Source organism: Athene cunicularia (assembly GCF_003259725.1).
Source record: "Athene cunicularia isolate RWA chromosome 2 unlocalized genomic scaffold, athCun1 chr2_part1, whole genome shotgun sequence".
Taxonomy (NCBI): domain Eukaryota; kingdom Metazoa; phylum Chordata; class Aves; order Strigiformes; family Strigidae; genus Athene; species Athene cunicularia.
Genome location: NW_020799095.1, coordinates 151,376,353 through 151,403,948, shown reverse-complemented (window position 1 = coordinate 151,403,948; position 27,596 = coordinate 151,376,353). Strand labels below are relative to the sequence as shown.

Sequence of the window (27,596 nt, the reverse complement as noted above, 5' to 3'; positions counted from 1 at the left end):
GGTTCAGTCTGGAGAAGAGGAGGCTGAGGGGAGACCTCCTGGCCCTCGGCAACTCCCTGCCAGGAGGGGGCAGAGAGCTGGGGATGAGTCTCTGGAGCCAAGGAGCCAGCGCCAGGCCCCGAGGGAATGGCCTCAAGCTGCCCAGGGCAGGGTCAGGCTGGCTCTGAGGAAGGATTTCTGTGCAGAAGGGGCTGTTGGGCGTTGGAATGGGCTGCCCAGGGCAGGGGGGAGTCCCCGGGATCCCTGGAGGGGTTGAAGAGTCGGGCTGACCCAGCGCTGAGGGATCTGGGGGAGTTGGGAATGGTCAGGGTGAGATTCATGGTTGGACTGGAGGAGCTTCGAGGTCTTTTCCAATCTAAATGGTTCTGTGATTCTGTGATTGCTTCTGTGGTCAGTCTTGGGTAGTGATGACAGCAGTCCCAAGAGAGTTGAAGTTATTGGAGATGCGTGACTCCTTCCGTGGTCAGTGGATCTCCTTTGGGGAGGATCCAGTCTCCTTCCCTTGACTATAGAGAAGCCAAACTGAATTCCTAGACACAACACTTCGGTTACATGGGTGAACTTGGCTGCAGAATGGCTCTTTCGCCCTTCCCTTTTCCCTAACATGTTCAGGAAATTTAAATTGAATTCTTGTTAGTGTTTGCTGCTTTCGAATGTGCTTACTCAGCAATCTGGCTGCTGTTCATGCTTCTGTAAGCCTCTTCCTTGCACATCCCAATCATTTGAACAATCAGAAAATCTTTGATGAAGCGTTTAATTAGCTGCGTTACAGTCTCCCTGCCTGGACTTGGCAATATTTGTGGTTCTGATTGTTTGCTTCCTCCTAAACTGAAGTTGTGGCTGGAGAAAAGACAGTCAGGATTCCTGGTTGAGGCTCACTGGTCATGAGCGTGGAGCCTGGAGTCCCATCGAGCTCATGCATCACCCATGGAGCTGTTTTGAGTTTTTATCTCTGCTACTTTTGATGGTTTGTCCACATTAGAGAAGCGTGGTGGAAAATTTTCTGCCCTTTGGTAGCTCTAAAATCGAGCTGGCCACCATCATTTAAAACCCTGTGTGTTTATTTTCTTTGCAGAAAGCATCCGCTTGGTACACTAATTCCCAGGCAAGATCCTGGCTAGAAGTTGCGATACCAACTGTTGAGGTCATCTTTCCAATTAGGGACCAATGCGGTCATTTGAAGGATCCTCAGCATTTTGTCGGTGCCTTTCACTTTCATCTGGGAGCACTTTTTGTGTCCAACCTCCTAGCATTTTTGTGAGAAGGGGAGGTGTTGAGAGAGAATAATTTATATGACTTTGTGGCATGGTGCCATTTTGTTACAGGGTAATCACACTTGAAATATTCAGTAGAACATTGTTCTTGAGTTAATGGGGAAGATTGTCTTTGGATTATGTCCCATGTGATTTTTTTTTTTTTCCCCCAAAGTTTTCTTGCTGCATATGAGATAAGAACACAGATATAATCATTTATTTAATAGCTTGTATCAGAAATAAAGCACCTCAATTAAAAGATGTCTAAATTATTTTTTTTTTTCCCAAATAAGACAGTTTTACTAGCTTATGTTCTTACATTTTTTTCCCCTTCTTTAAATAATCCTAAAATCTGGATACAAATTGTTTCTCTCTGCCCACACTCTGGATAAAACATTTATTTCCAAAAATAGCAAAATGATGTTACATTTTATTTGCTATAGGAAGAAAAATAGCAAGTTGGAAGTGAATAGCAGAGTGAAATTTCTTTGAGAAGTTAGGAATTGCTTTTTCTCTATTTTTTTTTGTCAGATCTCTACCAGTTGTAACTGTGACCAGGTGTTCACATTCTGCAGCTATTACTGGGTTTGTGTATGGACATCAAAGGGCTGTAAGAGCGTGAGCAGAGTATTTTTGCATTTTAGGAGCTTACAGAGTTCATTCCCCACCAAAGCAGGGCTGAGAGAAGTGAATACTGTTAAGAAGACCATTTTTGATGTTTCTCAAAATCAACCGGGATCAAAATCAATTAATTTCTGGAAAAAACAGAATGCCCTTCCATGTCACCTAGGTAAAATCAAAGTAATTCAAGGATATTCAAAGAATATCAGGTTTCTCAGAGATTTTCAGCAGATGTTCTGTTTTAGAACCTGATAATCTTCGTGGTTATTTGGAGATGGATGTCCAGTGCTTGCTGCCCTGTTACTGCATAGAGGAGCTCAGCTTTAGTATCAGCAATGCTTTCTTGTTCAGTGTGGTGTTCCTTGCCCTAACTTCTGGGGAAGAAAGTATTCTTTGTAGTCAAAAAGTGATGCTGGAATAGATAAAGTGTTCCTATATGGTAATTCTTGCGCTCCGAAGTTATGAGGAACCTTTGATCAGTCCTCTGCATGATTATCTTAATATCACGGAGGCTGATAATGTAAATGGAGATTTCAAGCTTGACCTGATTCATAAATAGGATAAGTTAAAATGATGAACATGATTGAGTTATTTGCTGCAGCTGCTTCCAGGGCTGGAATGATTTGAATTTCTGCTGACAAGGTGTTGAGATTGCTGGGAAGGACATCCCTGATCTGATTAACAGAGTGCCAGGGAAGGAGAAGTGTTGGGAGCAGAGTGAGATACAAAGGATGGGGAGATGGTGGTGGGCCAGCTGGGATCTGAAGCCTAATAGTGAGGTCTTCTGCAATAATTCGGTCTGCTTTTAGCAAAGTACTTAATATAATAACTGTCCTCAACTGATGTGTTCCTGGTACTGCGGCTGTAGTTGGTGCATCTGAACGTCTGTTTCTTTTTTTGCATGATACTGTGGGCTCAGGATCGTTGCTGGTGAAGTACTTTCAGGAAAAAAAAAAAAGGCATGTGGGCACCTTAACAAGTATTGATTTACTGCTAAAGACTTCTGTTTGGGTTATTTGTCTGTTCTTGCAAAATTACAGTTGACAAAAGATTCTCCACTCCGTGGTGGGATTTTGTCTCAAACCCAGACATTGTGAAAGGCCCATCTGTGGTGTGCAGGACCCATGCTGGATTCACACGTTGGAAATCTCTCTTCTCCTGCATCTCAGTTGCATATCTGAACATTGGACTCAAATCAGTTTTCCTTCTCTTGTTTTAAGATAGCACCTACATATAAATTCCCTCACAGTTTAAATTATGTTTGAGGCCTTTGACATCACAGAAATTCGTGGTTGTGAATCTGCCTGGAGGACCTCTTGCCTGCTGGCTCTTGGTGTTGATGAATAAGGAGCACCTCAGTGGAGACAGGTATTCTGAGTAGGGTATAAGGGTCCTACAGGTACATACCATCTACTTTGAATGGTTGTATGCTCTTCCATTCGCTTTGGCTCCAGACCTGGTTCTGTTTTCAACCTGTCATGGTTTACCCGGTTTTCCGTGTGAAGCAGATGCTCCACTGATCCACTGAACTGAAGACTCCTGCATCATCAGCCAGATTTCCTTCAGCTGTATAGACAGGATGTCTGTAATGATCCTCTGAAACAAGATGTATCATCATAGCTAGAGCGGGAAAAAAAGTCATGATGGACACAAGGCCCTGACCTTTTTTCCTGGCTGGCGTTGGTGCCGATGCCACTGGTGATCTGACAGCCGTTGAAAATCCTCTCCCTCGTCTGATGAGACATTGTAGCTAACGTTTAGGTCTGTGGCTGTGGGATGTTGCAAGTGAAAATGTTTATTTTTTTCACAACTACAACAGTGTAGAATATGAAAACTTACATATATGAAATAGTGCGTGTATATAGCTGAAAATATGTGTGTGTCTAAATACATATTTTACGCGTATTATATAGATGTATATAAACAATATATAATATTGGAGCTTTTTTGCATTGACAAGTTAAAGCAGCAACAGGGGAGGATTTCCCAAAATGCAGCAGCGCTCAATTGAATTGATTTTTGCCAATTCCTGCCCATTATAAGCCCAATTTAACCCCCTCAGTTCTAGCCTTTGCTCTGAACCCACCACCTGAGCACTGGACCCCTGATGAGCAAGTTCTGAGTGAGACTTAATTCCTGCGGCTCACTCGGGGACAAGTGGGAGAGGCTTATGGAGACAGTGGCAAACATCCCCTGACAACCTTACAGACAGAAAGACCGTAAGGATTTGGCTTTCTGGCTTATTGGTTCTGCTGTAACTGGCTGTATTTTTGTAAAAATAGCATCTCCTGTTGTTAGTTTGCAAAGGACAGGATGGTCCGTTGCTGGACTGGAGAGCAGTATACAACAGCATTTGGCAGTCTGCTCGCATTGGGTAGGGGCTCAAAACGTGTCATTTGCTACTCTTCACTGTTGTCATCATTAATATTCTTTCATTCTCAGTTTGTCCTTTCAGTAATACAGTTGTATATCTACCTTGTTAAAAATCTTTGTTGGTGACATGAACAGTGGGATCGAGGCACCCTCAGCAAGCTTACCGATGACACCGAGCTGTGTGATGTGGTCACAGGCTGGAGGGAAGGGATGTGCCATCCAGAGGGACCTGGACAGGCTGGAGAGGTGGGACCGTGCAAACCTCATGGAGTTCAACAAGGGCAAGGGCAAGGTCCTGCACATGGGCTGGGGCAATCCCAAGCACTAATACAGGCTGGGCGAGGAGGGGATGGAGAGCAGCCCTGGGGAGAAGGACTTGGGGGTATTGGTGGATGGAAATCGGACTATGAGCCAGCAATGTGTGCTCACAGCCCAGAAAGTCACCCGTGTCCTGGGCTGCATCAACAGAAGTGTGGCCAGCAGGGTGAGGGGGGGGATTCTCCCTCTCTACTCTGCTCTGGTGAGACCCCCCTGCAGTGCTGTGCGCAGCTCTGGGGGCACCAATGTCAGAAGGACATGGACCTGCTCGAGCGGGGCCAGAGGAGACCACAAAGAAGCTCAGGGGGTTGGAGCACCCCCTGTGAGGACAGGCTGAGAGTTGTTCTGCCTGACAAACCTGATCTCCTTTGATGGCAGGGCTACCTGCTTACTGGATGAGGGATAAGCTGTGGATGTTGTCTACCTTGAATTTAGCGAGGACTTTGACACCGTTTCCCACAGCATTCTCCTGGTGAAACTGGCAGCTCGAGGCTTGGATGGGCACACGCTTCACTGGGTAAAAAAATGTCTGGATGGCCGGGTGAAATGCCGGGGTTTCAGCCCCAAGCCCCAAGTTAAGGCTGACATGTGGGTGATTCCCACAGCCCTTCCCAAAGGGGGGTGAGTTTCCCTTTAGGCTTCCCTCCAGGGTGCAGCGGCCTTGCAGACAGAGCCATTGGGTCACTGAGCCCCAGGGCTCTGCAGTGAGTAACCCCAGGTCAGGTGTCCACTGAGGGATAACAGCTGGGACCCCTTGCAGGCAGGGCAGTGTCTGTGTGTGAGGTGGGTGCCCTGTGCAGAGTTCCCTGTTGGGGAAGGACCTCCTGCCTCCCTGGGACTGGGCTCCAGTCAGGTCTGGCTTTTGTAAACGTGGGCTGTGTAGGGATTCAGTGTGTGGCTTCCTTGGTCTGATGTGTTTGGCTGGTTGACCTGGTTGTCTCCCGTCCCTTCTATGGGAGACTGCATTTCACTGGTTATCCCACCCACTGTTGGTTGTGTGGTGTTGTTGTTGGGGTCAGTGGGATTGATGTCAATTATGTATAACCTGATTGACTTGTTTGTACCCCCAGCACTCACCCATGTGCTGACCCTTTTGTATCAAATACAATTTGGTTATTGGTTCATCTTTGTGCTGGCTGTGTCCTTTATGCTAGGCCTGGTAATTGGCAAAACACCAGTCCCAAAGAGTTGTGGTGGAGTTAAATCCAGTTGGCAGCCGGTCAGGAGTGGTGTCCCCCAGGGCTGGGTGTTGGGGCCACTCCTGTTTAACATCTTTATGGATGGTCTAGAGGAGGGGATCGAGGGCACCCTCAGTCAGTTTGCAGATGACACCCAGTTGGGTGGGAGTGTTGGTCTGCTCGAGGGTGGGGAGGCTGCAGAGAGCCCTGGACAGGCTGGAGCCATGGGCTGAGCCCAACTGGGGGAGTTTCACTGAGGGCAAATGCCGGGGGCTGCCCTTGGGACACAACAACCCCCAGGGGGGCTCCAGGCCTGGGGAGGAGTGGCTGGAGAGCTGCCGGTCAGAGAGGGACTGGGGGGTGAGAATGAGCCAGAGTGTGCCCAGGGGGCCAAGGAGGGCAACGGCATCCTGGCTGGTGTCAGCACTGGCGTGGCCAGCAGGGACAGGGAAGGGATCTGAGCCCTGGGCTCGGCACTGGGGAGGCCGCCCCTCGCTGAGGGGGTTCAGTTCTGGGCCCCTCACCCCAAAAAGGCCATTGAGTGACTCGAGCGTGGCCAGAGAAGGGCAACGGAGCTGGGGCAGGGTCTGGAGCACAGGTCTGCTGGGGAGCGGCTGGGGGAACTGGGGGGGTTCAGTCTGGAGAAGAGGAGGCTGAGGGGAGACCTCCTGGCCCTCGGCAACTCCCTGCCAGGAGGGGGCAGAGAGGGGGGATGAGTCTCTGGAGCCAAGGCCCCAGCGCCAGGCCCCGAGGGAATGGCCTCAAGCTGCCCAGGGCAGGGTCAGGCTGGCTCTGAGGAAGGATTTCTGTGCAGAAGGGGCTGTTGGGCGTTGGAATGGGCTGCCCAGGGCAGGGGGGAGTCCCTGGGATCCCTGGAGGGGTTGAAGAGTCGGGCTGAGCCAGCGCTGAGGGATCTGGGGGAGTTGGGAACGGTCAGGGGGAGGGTCATGGTTGGACTGGAGGTGCTTCAATGGCTTTTCCAGCCTAGATGATTCTGTGAGTTGGGGTTCTTCAGCCTGGAGAAGTCTCTAGGGAGACCTTATAGCAGCCTCCCAGTAATTAAAAGGGCTACGGAAAGGATGGGAAGAGACTCTTCATCTGGGACTGTAGGGATGGGACAAGGAATAAGCGTTTGGAACCCAAACCATTCTACAATCTTGACAGTAACTTCACATGGGCATTTATCCACAGAATTGCAGTGAGTTTGCTCTGCAAGTATTCTTCCCATACCTTATATCTCATCTACCAACTCTGCTTTACTTAACCTGGGAAGAACTAAAGCACCTAATGGCTGGAATCTGTGGGAACAAAAGCCTTTTACAAATCAGTATTCAGTAGTCTTCAGCGCACTGTGTAAAGGTAAATAGCTACTGCTTCCCCCTCTCCAGCTGCTTCATCGCTGTGTCCTTGTGTTCAGGCCTCAGTAAACCCCCTTCTTATTATGTTTCCTCTGTAAATCCTACAGGCTGTAACGGGCTCCTAAATCTTGTAATTTGGTATAGAAAATATTTTCTGTGTTTACTTGCTTGTTACTTTAAAGAGAGTTATTATTATTTGACCAGCTTTGCATTGTTCTCTTTGTGTGTGTGTATATCTATCTATCTATCTATCTATCTATCTATCTATCTATCTATCTATCTATCTATCTATCTATATCTATCTATCTATCTATCTATGTGTGTCTCTATATATATCTCCTATTTTTTTCTTTGCACAGTTCCCTATAGATAACCTTTTTTTTTGTTTTCTTAATTCTCTAAAGCTTGTCTCGAGCTAGGTAAACTTGCTCTACCTGTTGTGAAGTGATGGCTCATTTTTATTGGAGAGTCAGGATTTAAATGCACAGTCAACATACCCTGCAGCTTAATGCACTGCTGCAGAGGCATCGCAATAACTGTTCCCATTTCTGCTCCTTGTTTGTGCAGCCTGTGAGATCATCTGATCCTCTTTACCTTCTCCCACAACCAAGCAAACCTGGTGTTGGGGAATACAACAACCCTGGCTCAGCGGTTGTGCACTCATTTGCAAGATGGAGGTTTACCTGATGCTTTAGCTTTGGGAGGGGGATTTCAGTGCGTCCACAATTCTATAGTCGTCTGAATGACAGGCTTTTTTTTTTTTTTTTTTTTTTTATTTCTAGGACTGATGCTTTTTCTGGGACTTCAAAAAAAAAGTGCATTTTTTTTTTTTTTCCTACTCAAAAATCAGAGCAATGCCTGGTGCTAGGAAGGCCTTTTACAAATGCTGTGCAGTGCTGCTGCTGGGAACAGCCTCCCATAGCAACCTTCACCTTGAAAGCTAAAATCCCATCACCCCATATGACAGCTTTATTACTAGATTGGCATGTGAACCCTTTGGAAGCAGTCTAGGTGGCAGTGAAAAAGTTCCCCTAGACTCTTTCTCTTTTTTTTTGTTTTAATATTTTATGGGGGTTTTTATTACTTTTAGTTTTGTTCATTTTTGTTCTTTTTTAAAAAAAAAAAATATTTCTCAGAACAACTGTTAGAAAAGTGAGAGACACCATTCTAAGTAAGGTAGAAGATCTCTGCCATGAGGGATGACACACGATCATGGCCATCACCACAGTAATTCCAAGTCCTCTACTGATAGACATGAACAAGATGAAGCCCTAGCTGGAAAGCCATGGCAGTAGTGAAATTGGGCTCCGGGTGTGCTTTTTGGGGTTTGTGTTTATTGCAGTAGTGCTGGAGAGAATTAAAAGCTTAGAAGACCGCGCAAGATCTTGAAGGGAACGCATTTGCCGTCATCACTGCATCTATCTGGTAGTTAGCAGGTAGATTTTGAAGACATGAAGATGGGTGGAGCAGCATCCTGTGTGTGGTATTTTTTGCCTGCCGTCCCTGAATAGTGGGTGCTGTGCAGGTGGTCAGTCGAGGGGTCTGAGTCTGTTGGTCAAAGTCTATCTGTTGTTGTAGTTCTGTATCTATAGATATAGATGTATTTCTATAGTTCTATTCTATGGTTGTGCTGTCGCCATCCCTAAGGGGATTCGAGTTGGCAAACTGAGTGTTTCTAGGGTTAGGAAGTTATAATTTCATCGGCTTGAGCTTCACGGTGCTGATGAGCTTGGCTCCAGGTGTGTCTGGAGTATGCTGATTTTTGCTGGGATAGACTCTCTCTTTGTTTTCACGGTGGAGGTTATTCTGGCCCTGACCCATCAACACTCAACATGGATCAAGACTGCACTGACATGTGTTCCGTTGTTGTCCAGCCGCTCTGCAGACTGGTGTCACACCTCCATGCTGGCTTTGCATCCTCAAAGCTTCTGTTGACTTAATCAGTGCATGAAGGTCCCGGAGATCCGGGTGGGGGGAGACTCCTCCGAGCAATTGTGGGACCAAACCAGGAGACGGGAGATCCAGTCTGAGGTAAGGCTGATGATGGGAGAGTTTGTCTCCTGGGTTTTTTGTTGAGCTTGGCGTTACTGATCTCCTCCTCAGCAGAAAACCAATTGGAAAATAGTTGCATGCAGTCTTCACCCACCTATGTGGACACGTGTAGCTCACTGAGCTGGTGGCTGTTGGGGCTTCTCTGGCTGCCACGAGAGACAAAATGCCTCATGCTGTTGATAACCTTTGGTGCAGAGATAGTCCCATCCTTACTCATGAGCTGCCAAGTCCCTGGTAGGAGCAGCATCCCTCCTGCTTGTTGCTGGAACTCCAGATTCCTCCTCCCAAGCTCTTCTGGGGAGGAAGAAAGCTTGGTGAGTTATTTTTGCGTGGAGGAGGAGCGCTGGCTTTGTGTGCTGGCTGTAAGCAAGGAGAGAGCTGGACCCAGACCCTGGGAAAGCTATGGGGATAGAGAAAAGGTTTTGGAGCCCGTGTGAGGAGCTGCCTCGCTTTATCTGTGTCTCCCTCAAAAGCTTTTCAGGCTTTTCTAACTGGTTTTGTGAGTGTCTCTGTCCTCTGTTTAAATCCTGTTCCTCTCCACCCCTTTGCACTTTATGGAGAAGCAAGAAGTGACTCATTACACAGCCTACGAGGAAACTTTAATGAATAAATGCATTGAAGAAAAAGAAAAGAAAAAAAGAAAACGGTTCTCCTGTCTGGGGCAGAGTGATGCTTTTGCTGTCTTGAACTCTGAAAGATTAAGCTAGGCTGCTTCTTTTTATTAGCTTTTAATTAATTGAGTTACTTCAGTGCTGTTGTTAATACTAATAGGAGTTTGTTGGGCCTAGAGGTGTGGGTTTGGTATTGGGTGGTTTGGGGTTTTTTTTGGTTTGTTTTTTTTTTTTGGTTGTGTTTTGTTTTAATTGGCTTGAAACATCAAGAGCAAAATTTACAAATCTCCCAGCCATTTTCCTCTTCCTCCTTCAAATCTCGACACTGGCAGCATCCCACAGGGAGGAGGGTCAGTGCCCTGTGGTGCTTTCTGGGCGTTCTTGGCACTAATGGGAGCAAAGTGGCGTCTTTTGAGGCACCTGCAGTGTCTTGGAGGTTGACGGGATCCTCTTGCCTTTCCGAGGAGCTATGCTTCTCTGCCAAGTCCACGAAATAAATATGTTTTTTTAGATTTCTTCCTTTGCTTCTCTGATGGAAGGGAGCCCTGGTGCCACTTTTTTTTTTTTGCTTTTTTTACAGTAATAAAATAACCACATGTACCTGCATTTTTAAAAATAGACCTCGTACATCTCTCTCTCTTCCTTCTGCATCTTCTGTTCTGGTTGGGATCTCTCTGTTTGGGACTCTTGAACAGAGTGGGATGACAGTATGACAGCGTTCCTGTTTATTTATATAATTCATGTAATGCATGAATTTTGCGGTACATGGCAACAATAGGGTCAGTCAGCCAGGGCTGGTGTTAATAACTGGGAACTGCACTTGGTTTTATTTAAAGGTGTTTCTTCATTTTGAAGGTTCTCCTTGAATTGAAAAGCTTCTTAGTGCTCTGCTTCTTCTTTACAAGCTTCAAGTCTTTTCTCTTTGTTTAAATACAGGAAAGCAATGTTTTCAAAGGGAGGGAAGAGGGTGAGAAAGAAGTGTGGGTGCTCCTCTGAGATCGAGCCGATCCATTTTTATCTTGTTATATATCATTTTTACTTAATGCTGTTATATTATTTCAGCTGTGCTTGGTTTTCAGATTCGATGCAGATATGAAGTTGCTATAACAACACGATGATTCATATAATGCTAGCAACAATCTGCCGGGATTTATTTTTCTATCATGACGACTTGGATGTTTTTGGTGGGGATTTCTATCTATTTTCAGACAGACCACGCCATTAACTCTCTGCAGTGATTTGCTCTGGAATACCTGGACTCAAGGTAGTAACACCTGTACTTGTGTAACAGACCCAGAGATCTCCAAGCACTTTAGAAGGGTCGGTGCTGTTGTGCCAGATTTAGGATGGGAGATGAAGACATGAGGATGCAGGACTGGCCCAAGCAACTTAAGCTTCTTACATGTCCAGCCATGACACGTGGCACCTTGTACCTCTGCTTAGGTGGTTCTCCATCTCATTCCTTCCTGCAGGGGTAGATCTGATAAACTGATGATTTCTGAGATCCTCCTGATCCGTGGCGTTTAAAAATAGAGGCACAAGTTAAGAGCTTTTGAATTTCTTTTGGAAACATTTTGTCAAGATCTTTGTTACCACCTAAAGGTCTTCTGAGGCCACTGGGGAGTTATGGAGTAGATCCAGATTAATAAATCTGTTCCTGCTTTTAAAGTGTTTTTTTGTTTTTTTTTTTTTAATTGCAGTCTGAGATAATAAAAATGCTTTTTTTGGGGGTCTTTTAATCGAAAAAAAAGTCCAGAATTAAGGATGACTGATTTTTCTGTGGAAGATGGCAGATTATACAGAAATATCTACTGAATGCCGAGGTTTAAACTGCTTCTCCTTTGCACAGAGCTGTTGTGATGGGAAATGTTTCAAGGTACCTCCAAAGATTTTGTCAGCTTCTCAGTTCAAATCTGAAACTTTAGCAATGGAAATAAATGTCTTCAGCATCCTGAAGCCTCACGCTGAGAGCTCTCTCCTCCTCTGTCTCTTTTCTGCCCTAATGTTGAGAATATCAGATAACACATCTGCAGATGGAACAGTGTGCCCTGGCACCTTTCTTCAAGTTTTCGTTTTTTTTCCGGTCTTAAAGATTTTTTTTTTTTCCTAAATAAAACCATTTGTTTTCCTGCCAACAAATTTAGGATTACTTGATGGGTATGAGTTGTTTTGTGTTTTTCCTCCTGTGTAGAGCTGTAGTAGGACTCAGTGCATTTTAGAGAAGTGCTGTTCCTCCTTGCAAAGTCTTGTGGTGATCTGAAAACCAGCTGGAGGTGGTAACGTGCTTTTTGTCCAGCCTGCCTCTTAAGCTGGCGTCTCTTTATCTGGCCCAACAACTGGAATGCAATTGATCCTGTAAAAAAGTCTGGGCATTCTGTCCTGCCTAATTGTGTTAAGTTGCATTTGCATCCTAAAGAGAGCAACTGGGAGAGGATGTTGAAGCCTTATATGCATTTTTAAATTCATAAATGCCATCAATGGAGTCTAAAGCATCAGATAACTGACTCGAAAGGCCTTGCTGAAATGCGCTGATGTCTTTATGTCTTTGAGAGTCATCTTCCCCTGCCCTCAATCTCTGGATCCTACATGTGTTGCTGTTGGCTGTATTAGGGGTAAGAAGGGCTCATAACTGAAAAAAACAGCCATGGAAATGTGCTGTGGAAGCTGTAATATCTGTACACCATCAAGTGAATTTTGAAGTTTTGCAGAGAGTCACTTTCTGACACCTGGTGTTACTGCTGTGATAGGACTTTTGTTGCCTTCAATTTATTCCTAGGCATAGTTTTTATCAGCTCTTGACCACACGGATCAGTCTGACCTGATCCCACACAGCCTCGTCCATGCAGCAGTTTGCAGATTTCTCCTCCCATGAGGATGGGTGTGGGATGAGGACCCTTATGTTTGGCTTGGTGGCTCCTTGGATGCTGTGATGGAACAGAGGATACCTCCTTTTGTTTGTCACAGCTGGGACAGTCCTGAAATTTTAGCTTGTAGTTCTTGGGTCTGTTGCTGCTTCTTGTCTTATCCGTGTTTTCTTGTGGGCATGGTACTGGTGGTGGTTAGTGTGATACTGGTGGCCTGGAACAGAAGACAGGGTCTCATGCAGCCACTTGGGTGCATGTGTGCATTTCTGTGATGGGTAGAAGATGACTCTCCCTCTGAGTCATGCGATTCCTATTTCCTGCTATAGGCTGGTAAATTCAGTCAAGGGACAGGGAGGGAAGAAATGGAAAGTGGCTCCGTATTTCAAGAGAAAAAGCAACCACTCCTCCGTGGCAGTTATTTTAGCAGCAGTTTTGCATCTCAGTTTCAACCCCAAAATATTCATCAAGTTCCAGCAGCTGTGTTTGCTGAGCCAGAAGGTGTCTAAGGTGATGTCAGTGTTCTTGCTGTGGCCCTGATAGGGTGAGGAGCCATGAAGGAATTGTCAACCATGTGCATGAGGGAGATAATTTAAAAAAAAAAAAAAAAAAAAAAAAAAAAAAAAAAAAAGAAGTTGTGGTTTGCAGCAGAACCTTGGAAATGACTTGGCTTGCTATGTTGGTGCCTCGCTGTTGAAAAACATTTTCACAATGCCTTGGGAGCTGTGGGTCAGCATCTGTTCTGGTGCTCCCTCTTATAGAACTGCTCATCTAGGATGGAGTTGCAGAGTCCTAAGGCCAGATGTAGCCTGGGACTACAGATATCAGGGGTTTGCTGTGGTCTAGTATTGCATCTTTGCCCAAAAGCTCTCTATGGTAAGAAGTTGGTGTGCGTGGTGGGTGGAGATTCTTTCACAGTTGGTTCTCAGAAGCACTTTCTACTGAGGGATGCTGAACCTGTGACATGTCATAGTGGTGGAGCCCCCGAACGTTGTGTTTGCTCCCACCTTCTCCTTGAGGTTTTTAAAGAGATTGTTTTGGTTTTCCCCTGGATTCTAGTTTTACTTCTCTTGTGTCAGTGTGTTGGCAAAGCCAGAACATGCACGAGACCTTCTGCAATGTTCTCTGAGAAAACATTCATGGTTGCCTTTTGATGCTCCAGAAGATCAGGGAACCTGTTTTCTCCTGGTCCTCCCTTATCTATTTGTATTGGAGGATGACTGTTATCCATGTACGTGGAGAAGACAGTGCTCTAAAGGCAGCTGCCTTGTGTCTCAGGCAACAGGGGTTAAACCTTGATGGTGGTGAGGCTGGGACACTGCTTTGAAGTCTGGTAGCAGCAGAGCGATGCTCTTGCTGCTGCAAATGCAGATTCCCATTAGCTCTTTCAGCTGTCGGGAGTCTCTTGACGTGACACGGGGAAGTTTCCGCATGATGAATTTCAGGGAGTGAGGCGAGGGCGGGTGTACGTTTTAATTTTAGTTCTGCATGATGGAAGATGCTTGCGAGCCCATCATATTAATTTCAAAAGCTGTTTGGTATTGTGGTTATTTTGCTGGAATAATACAGTGGGTTGACTGGGGAATAAGCAAGCAAAGCAGGAGTTTGTGCAGACATAAGTTAGCCTGCAGAGCCTGTCAGTAACCACCTGCATATCTTCCTTGACCCTGTTCCTACCCCTAGGAAAGAGGTTCTGACCCTGAAGGATCTTTGCATCCTCGCTCCTTTGAACTGTAGTCACTGAATTGGAAAGACTCCAGTTGTCCAGCTCTCTCGCTCAGCCATCTTCCACTGGTCCCATCTGCTAGTTCATCCTTCAGGAGGAACAGAGTTGATGTCATGCCAGCAGGAACTGTCGTAAGCTATTTTCACGTTTAACGCCTGGGCATGGCATAAGGGAAGGCATGGAGAATTCCCAGAAAGGCAGTTGAGTAATGGAAGGTGATGGGTCCAGATGGAGCAGAGACATCTGCAGGAAAGGGTCGCTCTTCTCCCGCTCTGGTTTCCATTCAGCTGAGCTTTGACAGAATTAAAACTTCAGGTAACCTCCTTGTGAAAGCTTTTGCTTGCTCGGAAGGGGGAGCTGCTGGCAATCCACTTAAACCATTTCCAGCTGGGAGAAATGTGGCATTAGCACAGATCGTTGGTCCCCACAGCACATGTGGGACCACGCGAGGTGACGCAGCGGCGAGGGTGTGAACGTTGGAGTGAGGAAACCTGGGTTAATGTCTCTACATCAAAAGTGTTGTTAGTAATAGAGGTGTACAGGGCAGTGTCTTTTGTTGATTTGTCTCGGTACTGTCGTGGCTTCCACCCCAGAGACTCTTTAGGTTTTGGGGATGTGGTGTACGTATGGTTGTGCTGCAGCTTGGGGACATTCCTGGGGAACCCACCAGGCAAACTCCTCTAGATAGCAGCTGTATTGCACATTGTACTGTGTCTCCACATCATGATTTTTGTTGGGGTTTTTTTTTTTTTTTTAATAAATATTTTGTTTGTGTTCTTGGATGGCATTTTCCATTCAGAAAGGGAGGGAAAGAATGAACGTGTCACCCACACCCGAGATGCTGGGCACATAACTCAGGAGAATTACTCATAAAACTGCAACCTCATTATCCAACTATGAAGGATTTCTTCCACCAATTTCCTCAGTCTGGCCACAGTCCTGAAATTAATCTCACCTAAACAGTCAGTAGCATTTCCTCTATCAGTACAGTCAGAAATCGTTCTGTTTCGTGGTTGAATGCTTCAGACAAAGTCAAAAAAACCCACAAAAAACAACAAACAAACCCCAAAGTATAATACTTAAATATTTATATACAATACTCTGGGTTTTAGAAAAGGATGTCTTCATCCCAATTCCAAGCAGACGATGGAATGCATCCCCTGGAAGCTCTGGCTGGATTGACATGATGTTGTCATCCTAGTGTGTATCAGCATATAGAGATTAAATCTGTTGTGGCTTTGTTGGCCTCTTTAGAGCTGCTCTTTCTCCTGCCATCTGAAGGGTTGGCGTGAGGTTCTTCCAACCTCCCTGCCTTTCTTACTGACTCTTAACGTGTTTCTATCTGTCATTTCCCACACCGTGTTTCCTGCTTCCAATCCTTGGCCATCAGCACCAACAGCTGACACTGCCCTTAGGCATGCTCATCCTGGCTGAACAGCGGGATGCTTTTCACAAATGTTTTCTTTCCAGATGGATCTCCCCTCTCCAAGTCTGCTGTTTTGCTCTGCTGGGGAAAACACAGCTGCCCTGGGGTTTGTTGTTCATGCTGAGGCGTAGGTGGAGCAGATTGGAGAAGACTCAAAGCACCTGGGTGACTGGTGAGTTGGGTGGTTGAGGTGGTTTCCCCCCTGTAAACATCTCAGGAGGAGGGGATAGCTTACCCTTTTGGGTAGCAGATGGGATCTGGAGGTACTGTGCCCTTGTGGGCACTGGTAGGATGAGCTCATTTTTGGATCTTAGTGTTTGGAAGAGCCCATGTGAGGCTTCAGAGTCTCTGAAGTCCTGTATTTCTTTCTCCTGATGGAGAATCACCTGGGTTTTAGCTGCTCTTAGCATTGCCTTGCAGTAAATGCGGATGGTGACCATGTGAGGGTTGAAATTCAGATCTTATAGCATCTCTCACTGATGTTAAGATTCAGAAATCTAAGGGTGTCTTACATGCTCTTCATCATACTCCTCCTAAATTTCTGTTCCTGAAGAGGCTGGCAGCTGAAGTCATGAAGTCCCAGCACTCAGCCCCTACTGCTCATTTTCTTAAAGAAGGGATGAAATAAAGGTGCTTTAGGATGCCCAGCAGAGAAAGGATCTTTATAACCAGAGCAATGATGGTATCACCCAACAAGGAGTTGGGCCTAGGATGTCCTAGGCAATACAAGGCAAACCAGCAGGTTACACAAAGCCTTGTCCTGCCTATTAATCTCCAAGAAGTTAATTCATGTTTCTTTTGTCAGCTGCTAGCTATGGTTGAAGGCTTTTTTTTTTTAATTTTTAAAAAAAAGTTTGTCACGTGGGCTAGTTTTGCCTTGCCAAGAGGACATGAGAGTGCTGCTGGGGATGTCCCAGGTGTAGGATGCTGAAGGATGAGGTGGGTACCACTCATCTGCTACCGAAGAATCTGATAAACAAGAGGGGGAGGATTGAGCTGAGTTGCCTGATGGTGATTTTAATAGGTTAAATGGGCAGGTGGTTGGGAATTACATCCTCAAGCTGCAACAAATCAATAACATCAATGCTTACAAAATACCTCACAGAATTTGATGCAGATCTTGATTAAACTTCTAGACTGGCTGTCCCTAGCCTGAAGCGTCTCACTAACGTCTATTTGTTAGTTGCCTTTTGATGTTTCTTGCAGCCAGCAACAAGAAGGTGCTGGTACAGGAAGGAAAAGTGGGCTGTCACAGTGTGTAACTGCCTTACTGTGCTTCCACAGAGGTCACTGAAGACTGGGACTGCTGCTCCAGGCAGATACAAATCGTTGCTGCAATTTTATCTCTGAATTTTTCTGACTGGGGAAATTGCATCCTTTTTTTTTTTTTTTTTTTTTTTAGTGAACTTTGTATATAGAGCATGACTGTAGGAAGTAAATAGCATTTATGTAGGAAGTATTTATTAATACCTTAAAAATATCACTGTGTTCAGAATATGGTGACCAAAGAAGTAGAGGAGCTGAACGTGGTGTGTGAAGAAAAGCTTCATTGCTCCCATTAATTGAATAAAGCAAGTAGGTGCATTAATTAAAAGGCCTTTTGTGATAAGACTGATGAATCTTACCCCTGTGCTCCGCACTGGTGAGGCCGCCCCTCACTGAGGGGGTTCAGTTCTGGGCCCCTCACCCCAAAAAGGCCATTGAATGACTCGAGCGTGGGCAGAGAAGGGCAACGGAGCTGGGGCAGGGTCTGGAGCACAGGTCTGCTGGGGAGCGGCTGGGGGAACTGGGGGGGTTCAGTCTGGAGAAGAGGAGGCTGAGGGGAGACCTCCTGGCCCTCGGCAAGTCCCTGCCAGGAGGGGGCAGAGAGGGGGGATGAGTCTCTTTAACAAAGTAATAAGCGATAGGACAAGAGGGAATGGCCTCAAGCTGCCCAGGGCAGGGTCAGGCTGGCTCTGAGGAAGGATTTCTGTGCAGAAGGGGCTGTTGGGCGTTGGAATGGGCTGCCCAGGGCAGGGGGGAGTCCCCGGGATCCCTGGAGGGGTTGAAGAGTCGGGCTGATCCAGCGCCAGCACTGAGGGATCTGGGGGAGTTGGGAACAGTTAGTGTGAGGTCAGTGGTTGGACTGGACGATCTTCAAAGTCTTTTCCAACTTAGACAATTCTGTGATTCTCTAACGGACACTGCATTTTCTTTGGAACAGAGAAAATGAGGAAGTACTGCATACTTAATAGCAAGGTCGGTGAATACTTTAAGGAGTCTATAATTTATCTGGCTAAAGGTCATCTAGCACCATCTGGGTGTCTGTGGGGAAAACCCTATAGCTTGTGGGTGCAGCTCTGGGTTGCATCTTGAAAGCTGCCCATTGCCCATTGAACGGAGGACCTGCCTCTTGGGGTTGCACCAGGACATTTTTCCTTGCAGGAGGGTTGGGTGGTTTTATAGCCAAGAGGGGTTGTTTCTAGAAGGAGAATCCTTAGAATAAAAGCTAAAAATGGAAGTTGTTGCAAGGTAGGGATGTGTGTACATGTGTGCAAGCAAGCATGAGAGAGTAACAACCTGCTGGTGAGACCTGCGAAGGTCTTGAGTCAACGGGGCGCGCTCTGTGTTCTCCCAAATTTGACATAAGCTCAAATGCTTAACTGGATTGTGGCCAGAGTGTTCCTCCCACGGCAGGTTCAGGATCATAAAGAAAACAGGACAGTTCAGTAGGTGATTTCCCTTTCCCATTGCAGGTTTTAATTTGTTCGGTTTTGGTTTTAGTGGTTTGTTGTTTTGGTTTTTTTTTTTTTGGGTTGGGTTTTTTTTTTTCAGGTATCTTAACACTACGTTTGCACCTCTGCTAATCTGGAAATCTTAAAAACCTTCAGCAATTTTAGAGGTTTTTATCCTCTTTCTTTTAAAAATGAGATGCTGTTCCTGTACTCAGCAGTGATGTTTTGAGGAATCAATGCTTGCTTTTGTACCTGTTCATACAGGCCAGCCGAGAGGCTTCACGGTGTTGCTGGATGCCACAGTTCAGGGCGCTGATGATACGCGTTAGCCATGACAGGGAAATAATTTCCTTCCCAGTACTAATCAGTTGTCTCACTTTTCCTTCCAGATTAGAAGAAAGTCTTGTGTGACCAGGGGAACAGGACTTAGGAAGCAGTTGGTAAGAGCATCTCTGCAGGAGAGGGTCACCTGCACGTGGAAGGGTGGGACTTGGGCAGATGGAAATAAAATCTTGCCCTTAAGAATTTACTTTTTTTTTTTTTTTTTCCTGGCTTTCATATATAGAAGTTTCACCCTCTTTTGAACTGAATTGCAAAAAGGGAGAGCTGGTTTATGAAAGTTTTGGTGGTGAGGCTGGGGAGGGAGTCCCTGTCTGCCATGCCTCAGCTTCACTTATATGGAGAGGAACCTTACCCAAGAGCTGTCTCAGAGCTTTGGCCATATTTTCATGTTCTTCCCATGTTGTCGTGGGCTGGTCTTCTGATGGCTTCATCATGTGTTTGATCTTTAGAGCTATCTATGTACAGAAAAAAATGAAATACAGAGAACAGAATTAGAATCATAGCATAGTTTGGGTTGGAGGCACCTTTAAAGATTATCTAGTCCAACGCCCTGCAGTGGGCAGGGACATCTTCAACCAGATGAGGTTGCTCCGAGCCCCGTCCAACCTGGCCTTGAATGTTTCCTGGGATGGGGCATCAACCACCTCTCTGGGCAACCTGGTCCAGTGTTTCACCACCCTCATCGTAAAAAATGTCTTCCTTTTATCTAGTCTGAATCTGCCCTTTTTTTAGTTTAAAGCCATTACCCCTTATCCTGTTGCTACAGACCCTCCTAAAAAGTTTGTCCGCAAATTCCCCGAAATGACTGAGTTCATATTGTTCTGTAGGTCTTCAGGTTTAACTTCATTTTTCCTTGAAAACTCTTGCCAGGGTGAGTAAAGGCTTATTGGTCTCCTGCACAGTGTGGAAGGCCAGCAGGGGCGTGCTGGTCCTGTGCTGGTGGGATGTGCGTGCAGCTCTTGGCTGCTCACTGGTTCACTCCCAGAGGACTTATTGTCTCCTCCTTCAGCAGATTCACAAGGGGCAACTCTGTTTATGGGCAAGAAAGCCGAAGCCAAGCTCCGTTGGCTTTTCCCAGGACTATTCTTTTGTTTTCCCTCCCATCTAGTTTACCTCTGCTTGTAGGTGTGGGGAGCTGCTGTGGATTTACATCACTCCTCCGTGGTATCCCTTGAGGCAGCGAGTCTGATTCATCACCTCCAGAGCTCGTGTAAGGGGACAAAGCAGAGCTTTGTGTAATTTTCGTGTTACCTGCGGCAGCACCGGTGCTGAATCAGCGGGACGGGTGCTCCTTTTGATAACGGGTGATGTTTCCCTAAATGTCAGTGCTCGCTGCCCCTGGATCTCCTTGCAGCAGTACCGAGTAAAGAGTATTAGTGGTGTTATCGATGTCCAACAGCACCATGTTTGGCCAGAGAGAACATAAATTACCCTCCTACAAGGATCTGGGTTGAAGATTAGAGGATTTGGCTTCAGTACGAGCTAGTTGTGCCTTAACACAAATTTCGCTGAGGGCATCTTTTCTCAGCGCTATGGCTTCCCCTTTCCATCTCTTGCTTTGATGTGCAGTTTCTTCTGTGTGGAAGAAAGGATCAGCTGCGTGGGAATACGACCTCTGGGAGCGGCCTAGACCAGTGGGTTAGAAAGCTGTAGTCAACCAGGTTGGTGGGGCAGGTTGTTTTAGCAGCGTGGGGGGATATAACTGTGGTGGCATCTCTGTAGCTCTAATTTATCCTTCTTTTTGCTGGACCTGGGGTCACAAGCCTGGTGCGGGATGTTGTTTTGTGGTGTGAATTATGTGGAATGCCAAACGTGATGAATGTTGAAAGTCCCTTTGTGCTTTGAGAGATGTGTTGATGGCATCAGATGAGATGGGTTCGAGATATTTATCTCCCATCAGCTGTTGTGATGGTCCCTGGCTGTGTTGATGACGTGTTGCCCCCCATTGATTTGTTGACCTGTCCAACTTCATAACTGTTTCTGTGATGTCTTTGTGCTCTTGGACACTTGCTGATCACCCTCTCCCCACTCCATGAGTACCATGAGTCTGCTCCTCTGCCTGTGTACATGCTGTGTGATGAGGATGAGGGAAGTGGGTGAGAACTGTTCGGGGAGGGTCGCCTCAGCTGCAGGTTGCCTATGGGATGCTCTTGGAAGCCTCGCTGTTTGGTAGCCACATGTTGGTCCTTTGGGAGCAAAGCTACAGAAGGCCATCTCTTGCACCAGAGAGGCCGTATCTCTTCCTGTTCAGATTTGCTGGTTTTCACCTCCTGATACCCTTAAAAGTCCAGGCAGCAGAGTTATTTTAGGCTCTGAGGAAGGATTTCTGTGCAGAAGGGGCTGTTGGGCGTTGGAATGGGCTGCCCAGGGCAGGGGGGGAGTCCCCGGGATCCCTGGAGGGGTTGAAGAGTCGGGCTGAGCCAGCGCTGAGGGATCTGGGGGAGTTGGGAAATGTCAGTGCTGGGTCAGTGGTTGGACTGGAGGAGATTCAAGGTCTTTTCCAACCTAGACAATTCTGTGATTCTGTGATTTGTGTGTGGTTCCTGGCTGTGGCATTGCTCTGCAGGATGCTGTCAAGTATGTATGGAAGGGAAAAGGAGCCATTATACAACATCCTTGTACTGCTGTCCCAGCTGTCAGCGTGTGATGTGAACAGTGTGATGACCCAAAATAGGTTCCCCCTGGGTGGTGGGTTAATCTGGTACTTACCCACGCCTGCCTTCGTCTGGATGTCCCGATGTTTAGCTTTCAGTACATCTCCCATCTTAGAGCCATGGGCAGTGTCGCCAAGCTGTCAGCATATTTTATGTTTTCTCAAACCAGTTTCTTGGCCAACATTTCAACACTGGGGTGGTTTCTGGCTAGATTTCACCCATGTGGTGGTCCCTGCTCAGTGAGCAGGGCTGGCTTCGCCTCCGCAAAGCCTGCAGCTCCCATCTTGCTGCTTTTTCCCTGCATCTCAGCTCTTGCATTCCCGCGAGCAAACAAGATAACCGCCATGTAATTTTTGTAACAAGCTCTCTTCAATGTGACAACCGTGGGCAAAAGTGTGTTCATGTGGTGCACTGGGACTGCTGATTCGCTGGGCCGTTGTCCTAATCTCTTTAGTGCTGGAAGAGATTGAAGAGCATCGCTGCTCTGAGCTTCCTCCGTTGTCTTTCTTGAGAAGCGCCGCCTCCAAGTAACCTGGGATCTGCACAAATTCTCCGGTCTTCCCCAAAGAAGTAGGAAGGTGTTCTCCCACTTCAAGAACGCAGTTTATGGGTTTGGCAGAGCAGAGCGTACAACTAGAGGGAAAGCTTTCCGTGCTTGGACTCAAGCATCGCTGTCTGGCCGCAGGAGGTGTCTGCCGTGTACCGCATAGGAAAAGGTTTCTCGTTGTTTTGGGAGTGCTCCTCAGAAGGGGAAAACCTGTGTGTTAAAGAAAGATTTTTTTTTTTTTTTTTTTTTTTTTTTTTTTTTTTTTTTTAGATGCGGGGGAATACAGGGAAGTGAAACTGTAGTTATTGCAAGAAGCTATTGCCAAGAACAGCTCCTGGATGTTTGTCAGCTTTAAAAATGAGCTTGATCTCCACAGCATACTAAAGGATTGATGAGAGCTTTCCTGTGCTGTGCAGGTGTTTGGACTAAGCACCAGCACCTGAAAACTCACGAACTTTGGAAATCCAATGTTGTTCCCACTTCTCACCCTCCTGCGGCATCGAGAATCTGGCCATGGTTGCTGCCACCACTTTCCAGTTTATCAATGTCCTCTGTGTCAGCTCGGGTGGGATGGGGGAAAGATGAGACTGTCCTTGCCCTCCCTCCATCAAATGGCTACCAACTTCAGGTTGGGATTCTATGATGGGGTTGATAATTTAGCTTTATTTATTTATGTATTTATTTTTTTAATGAGTGGAAGGATTGAATTATTATTATTATTATTATTATTATTATTATTATTATTATTATTGTTAATAATAATTTCTCTTTTGACCTGGAATTTCCAGAAACTCAGGCTCCATGATCAAGAGCAGGTACCTCCTTGTCTTGAAAGCAAATACATTTGTCTAACCACCTTAATTTCTACAGCAAGCTGCCGATGAATCTGTCCTGCGTTGGGCAAGACTTTTTGGCCGCAGCCCCCATTTTCCACGGCACATCAGCATATTTTGAATTATCTATGTCTCTGGACCTTACAACTTTTCTCTTCTCTCCCTGTTGCCAGCTTTGGATCTTTTTGTGTGTTTTAAAATCACCTCCTCCACACATGGGCAGGTTTCTATGCTGGTTTAGGATGGCAGCCAGCATTTCTACAGCTGGTGCTTTGAGCATCGTGCAAGGTTTCTGCAAAAGAGGCAAATCCAGATGTCCCCTTTTTACTAAGTGGCGAGGAAGAAGCTGATGTGAGGTACTTCTGCATTTAGAGAACCGAAAGGCCAAATGTTTTTATCTTTTAACTGAAATGGGGTGGCAGCTCTCCAGCCTGATGGCTGCAAATTCAAGGTTATTTTATGGAGCCATGGTGGGGATCTCTCCTCTTTTTTTCTCTCCTCACACAGTATGTATGTATGGAGATACCATGTGCGGGGTGGTGTTAGAGCAGGTGCTGTGAGGGATGTGGATTGCGAGGATGAACTGTGTGTAGGTTTGGAAGGGGATTTTGTTGGCAGCTAAAGAGTAGTGGGAAGGGAGACGGGCATTGATTGTACAGGAGTAGTCTCTAGAACCCAAAAAATACTGATCCAGCATCAAACATTAAGAAGGAAACCCTGTGGCACTGTTCAAAACTGTTGTATACTAATTCCAAGGGAAAAGACATCGCTCTTTTCTAAAATGACATTTTTTCTATGAAATTTGTAATGCTGGTGAAACATGGAAATTCTCGATGGCTTCCCAACTCAACTCTTCCCAGCCTCATCTTCCAGAAAGATACAAGCTATATCAGGGAAGGAAGGTTCATAAAATCAAGCAGGGCCAAGATAATGAAGAGGAGAGGCAATAGTATGGTGCCTGTCATTGAGGGAGAGTGCTTCTGCATTTGAAGATGATTTGAATCAGGGTTTTCTGTTTTAAGATGGTTCTGTAGGCTGGTTCATGCCATCAGTCCTTTTCTCCTCAACAGTATAATTGCCTGAGGTGATCCACTCTGGTCCAAGCTGGCTAGCTGGGAAGGATCTTGTCTGGGAAACTTTGGAGTTAGAAATCTATTTTGAGTTAGGAAAAAAAAAAAAAAAAAAAAAAAGTGCTGTGTTTTGAAAGAACAGCTGGGAAGCAGAATAAAATCCTTTCTTTTTTTTTTGGAAAAGGAACAAAAATAATACAGAAAGAAAGAGAAAAAAAACCCTGTAAACAGAGGGTTGTAAAGGCTCAACTTCACTACTATTGTGTGTGAATATTACTCTGAAGCCCTCACTGGGATCAAAGCACCTTTGCTGAATGCAAAATATTGTCTGTGCCCACCAGCACTGCTGCTTCTCAACGAGGTGCAGTTGTTCAGTAAGTAGTTACAATTAGGGGGGAAAATATCTTGAAGTGATTAAAAAGTAATTTAAAATATCTGTGTTTTGCTGGTGGCATTAAACAGTCTATTTCTTCCTCTGCACTTATAACAAGCCTATTGTCACGCTGTAGGCATTTTTATGATAAAAAAAACCCACCACCAACAACAAAAAAATCATGTATTGACCAAAGCTCAGTTAACTAAAACAAGTGGGAGACCTCCCTTGGCAGACAACAACCTGTGGCTGGGGATGTTGATTTCTCTAGGGATTAGTAAATCTGGCGTATCAGTGTATTTTTAAATAACTCCGTAACCTCACAGTGCCAGCTAGGGAAAGGATGTTATTTGCATTCTTACCCTGCCCTTTAAATTGGAGCAGGAAAACATTTGTTGATTTTTTTTTTCTTCCAATTATAATAGAGCAACAACACTAACAAAAAAAAAAAAAAAAAAAAAAAAAAAAGACATTAAGCAGTTGGGGCAGACAGAGGAGTGGAGGGGTTACAGATGTGTTGATGCTTTCCTACGTTTGAAAAATGCTTCCTTTGGCCACTGTTAGAAAAACAAGGTTTCAGCTCCAAAAATATTTGCCATGCGTCACACCCGTGTAATAATATAAGAGGGAGAAGTTATAGTGCAAGAACTTGCATGAGGACCTTGAAAACGCTCAAACGCCCTCTGGTTGGTGTCTGGAGGTGCTGCTTTCGTTGGGTATCTGAGGCAAATTTTGGGTCGCATCTTTTCACAGCCGTCTTGGCCTTTGCTCCGTGTTGTGAGTGCTTTTCCAAACTGCACATGACCTCGAAGGAATTTCAGTAGAGTGGCTGGGTTCTTGGAGTCAGCTAGATTTTGTTGGTTGGGTTAGACTTTGTTAGGCATGGGGGGTGGCCTGAATAAAAGTGTATTGAGTTTATGGAGGGTTGTCCCCAGTGACTTCTGTCTTCTCTCTAGAGAATTTGGTCTTGAGCTCCATGGGAATCCTTGGTCTTTCCCTTCTTGAACCTCTTCTGTTGAGAGAAGTTTGCTAAAGGCAACAGATGATTCATTATAAGCATTGTCATCCCTACTGCCTGGTATGGTAAATGGGTATTTTCCATATGCCAGTGGCTTGATGTCTCACTTCCAGAGAGAGAGAAAGTCCCAAAGCCTTTTTTTTCTTCTTCTTTCTTTGCTTCTCTAAATAATAACTGAAGGAAGAAGCAACCTTGGAGTGTGCAGTCATAGCTGGTGTGCAAGGTGTTGTATAAAAGCAAGGCTGTCTTGGACAGCTTTGCTCACCCTGTCAGTGCAGCCGTCGAGTGGTTTGTGGGCTCTCAGTTGTTTTGCCAATTATCAGGCCTAGCATAAAGGAGACAGACAGCACAAAGATGAACCAATAACCAAACTGTATTTGATACAAAAGGGTCAGTACAGGGGTGAGCGCTGGGGGTACAAACAAGTCAATCAGGTTATACATAATTGACATCAATCCCACTGACCCCAACAACGACACCGCACAACCAACAATGGGTGGGATAACCAGTGAAATGCAGTCTCCCATAGAAGGGACGGGAGACAACCAGGTCAACCAGCCAAACACATCAGACCAAGGAAGCCACACACTGAATCCCTACACAGCCCACGTTTACAAAAGCCAGACCTGAGTGGAGCCCAGTCCCAGGGAGGCAGGAGGTCCTTCCCCAACAGGGAACTCTGCACAGGGCACCCACCTCACAGATACCAGCGTGTGAGCACTTTCTGGCAGTTTGGTCCTTTGGCCAGAGCTGCTCTTCTCATTAATGATACCTGAGGACTGTTATGGTGAAATGCTGCCCTCTCCCACCAGTGTTCGCTTCCCTTGCCCTTACTTCTTCACACCTTCCTCCTTAGGACAGGGAGACTTCCCAGTCTCTACAGCGCAGAGAAGTGAAAGAAGGTTAGAGAAGAAGCTCAACACTGGAAAGCTCTACAAGATATGAAAACCTGTTCTTGCAGAATGGTGGTTCCCACATGCTCCTGCTGAACCCCCAGCACATGCTCCCGGGCCGTGCTTCCATGAGAGATACCCACTGGGCTGTGTTGGACGTGGGAGTCCGTGCAGTGGGGGATTACTAGGAGAAGATGGTTGAAATGATGTTCCTTGGCTGATGTGCAGTTGGCCCAGACCTGCTCTGTAGAGGCTGATGGCCTTGGCTGGGCTAAGTGGTCTAGTTGGTGTAATTTCTCTTTTCTCTCGCAACCACCCTCACAGATGATATCTCTAATAAAGAGCTCAAATTCTCTTCTAAGAACCACATTTACAAGAAGATGTGTAATCTCTGCTGCTGCCATAGGGTAGCCATAATTAAAAGCAAACCACGGGACTTTGTCTAAATTAGCAGGTAATTACATACAGTGAAAGAGGAATGGGGAGGGGAGGGAGAATTTATAGGCTGATGGGTTATTTGAAATATACTCTGATAATTTTATTTTGTAATCTAATTATAATGAGAACAAGGGGAGGAAAAAAAGTTGTGTAGTAATCAGGAGCTGACTCATGCTATTGAAAGGATAAACAATTTTCTCAAAAAAAAAAAAAAAAAAAAAAAGGTGTGTTTTGAAATTGCTTTTGAAAGTTAATATTTACAGGACTGAAAGCTGATAGTCTTTCTGTTGTGTCATAACTAATCTTGATGGCAGAGAGCTTTCTAACTCTGTCACACTTAGTTAAATCAGGTTTGGGGATCCTGTGATAGGGTCTGTTAGTATCCAAAAAGCCAAGGAGAAGTGTGCTGGCAGAGACCCGTTCTATGAACCCACCTATAATTTTCCCATGTTTTCTGCAGTAACATCTCCCTCTAATGAGCATAAAACAAACAAAATCCCAACTTTTGAAAAGTCATGACCTGGATAAAACTAACCTTTACTTTTCTGTCTTTTATGATTAAGTTCTATGGGTGGTTGGTTTGTTTGTGGGTTTTTTTTGGGTTTTTTTTGTTTTTTTTTTTTAATATATTGTCCTCTTTCTTGCTGCAGATTTTCTGAGGAAACACTGAGCTTTGGTATAAAATACAAAAAATTGGTATATAAATACACTTAATCTCATTGCTGAGCAGAAGTGTAAGCTGTAGGGCTGCTTGGTGTCTAAGTGCATGTAGTTGTATGAGCTTGTCAATTCTACTGCTCCAATGGAAAACTGGGAGCATTTGTCCCCTGTGGAAAGACATCAGTGAGCATGTGAGAGAGTTAGGAAAAGAATCTCAGGTGGTTTAGAGAGTATCCACTCTCTTTTTTTTTTTTTTTTTTTTTTTTTTTTTTTCCCC

At 45.6% G+C, this 27,596-nt stretch overlaps 1 protein-coding gene across 4 annotated transcripts in view; it reads left to right on the top strand.

Annotated features, from left to right (window-relative positions):
- Positions 1-27,596, top strand: part of TSNARE1 (t-SNARE domain containing 1) — a 505,053-nt gene that overhangs the window by 28,248 nt on the left and 449,209 nt on the right. For 2 of the 4 annotated variants that reach the window (XM_026843161.1, XM_026843155.1), the window contains exon 3: positions 18,881-18,931. The exons of the other annotated variants lie outside the window; for them this stretch is intronic. The gene's annotated coding sequence lies outside the window, so the exon portion shown is untranslated. The remainder of the gene's footprint in view (positions 1-18,880; positions 18,932-27,596) is intronic. 4 annotated transcript variants of the gene reach the window in all.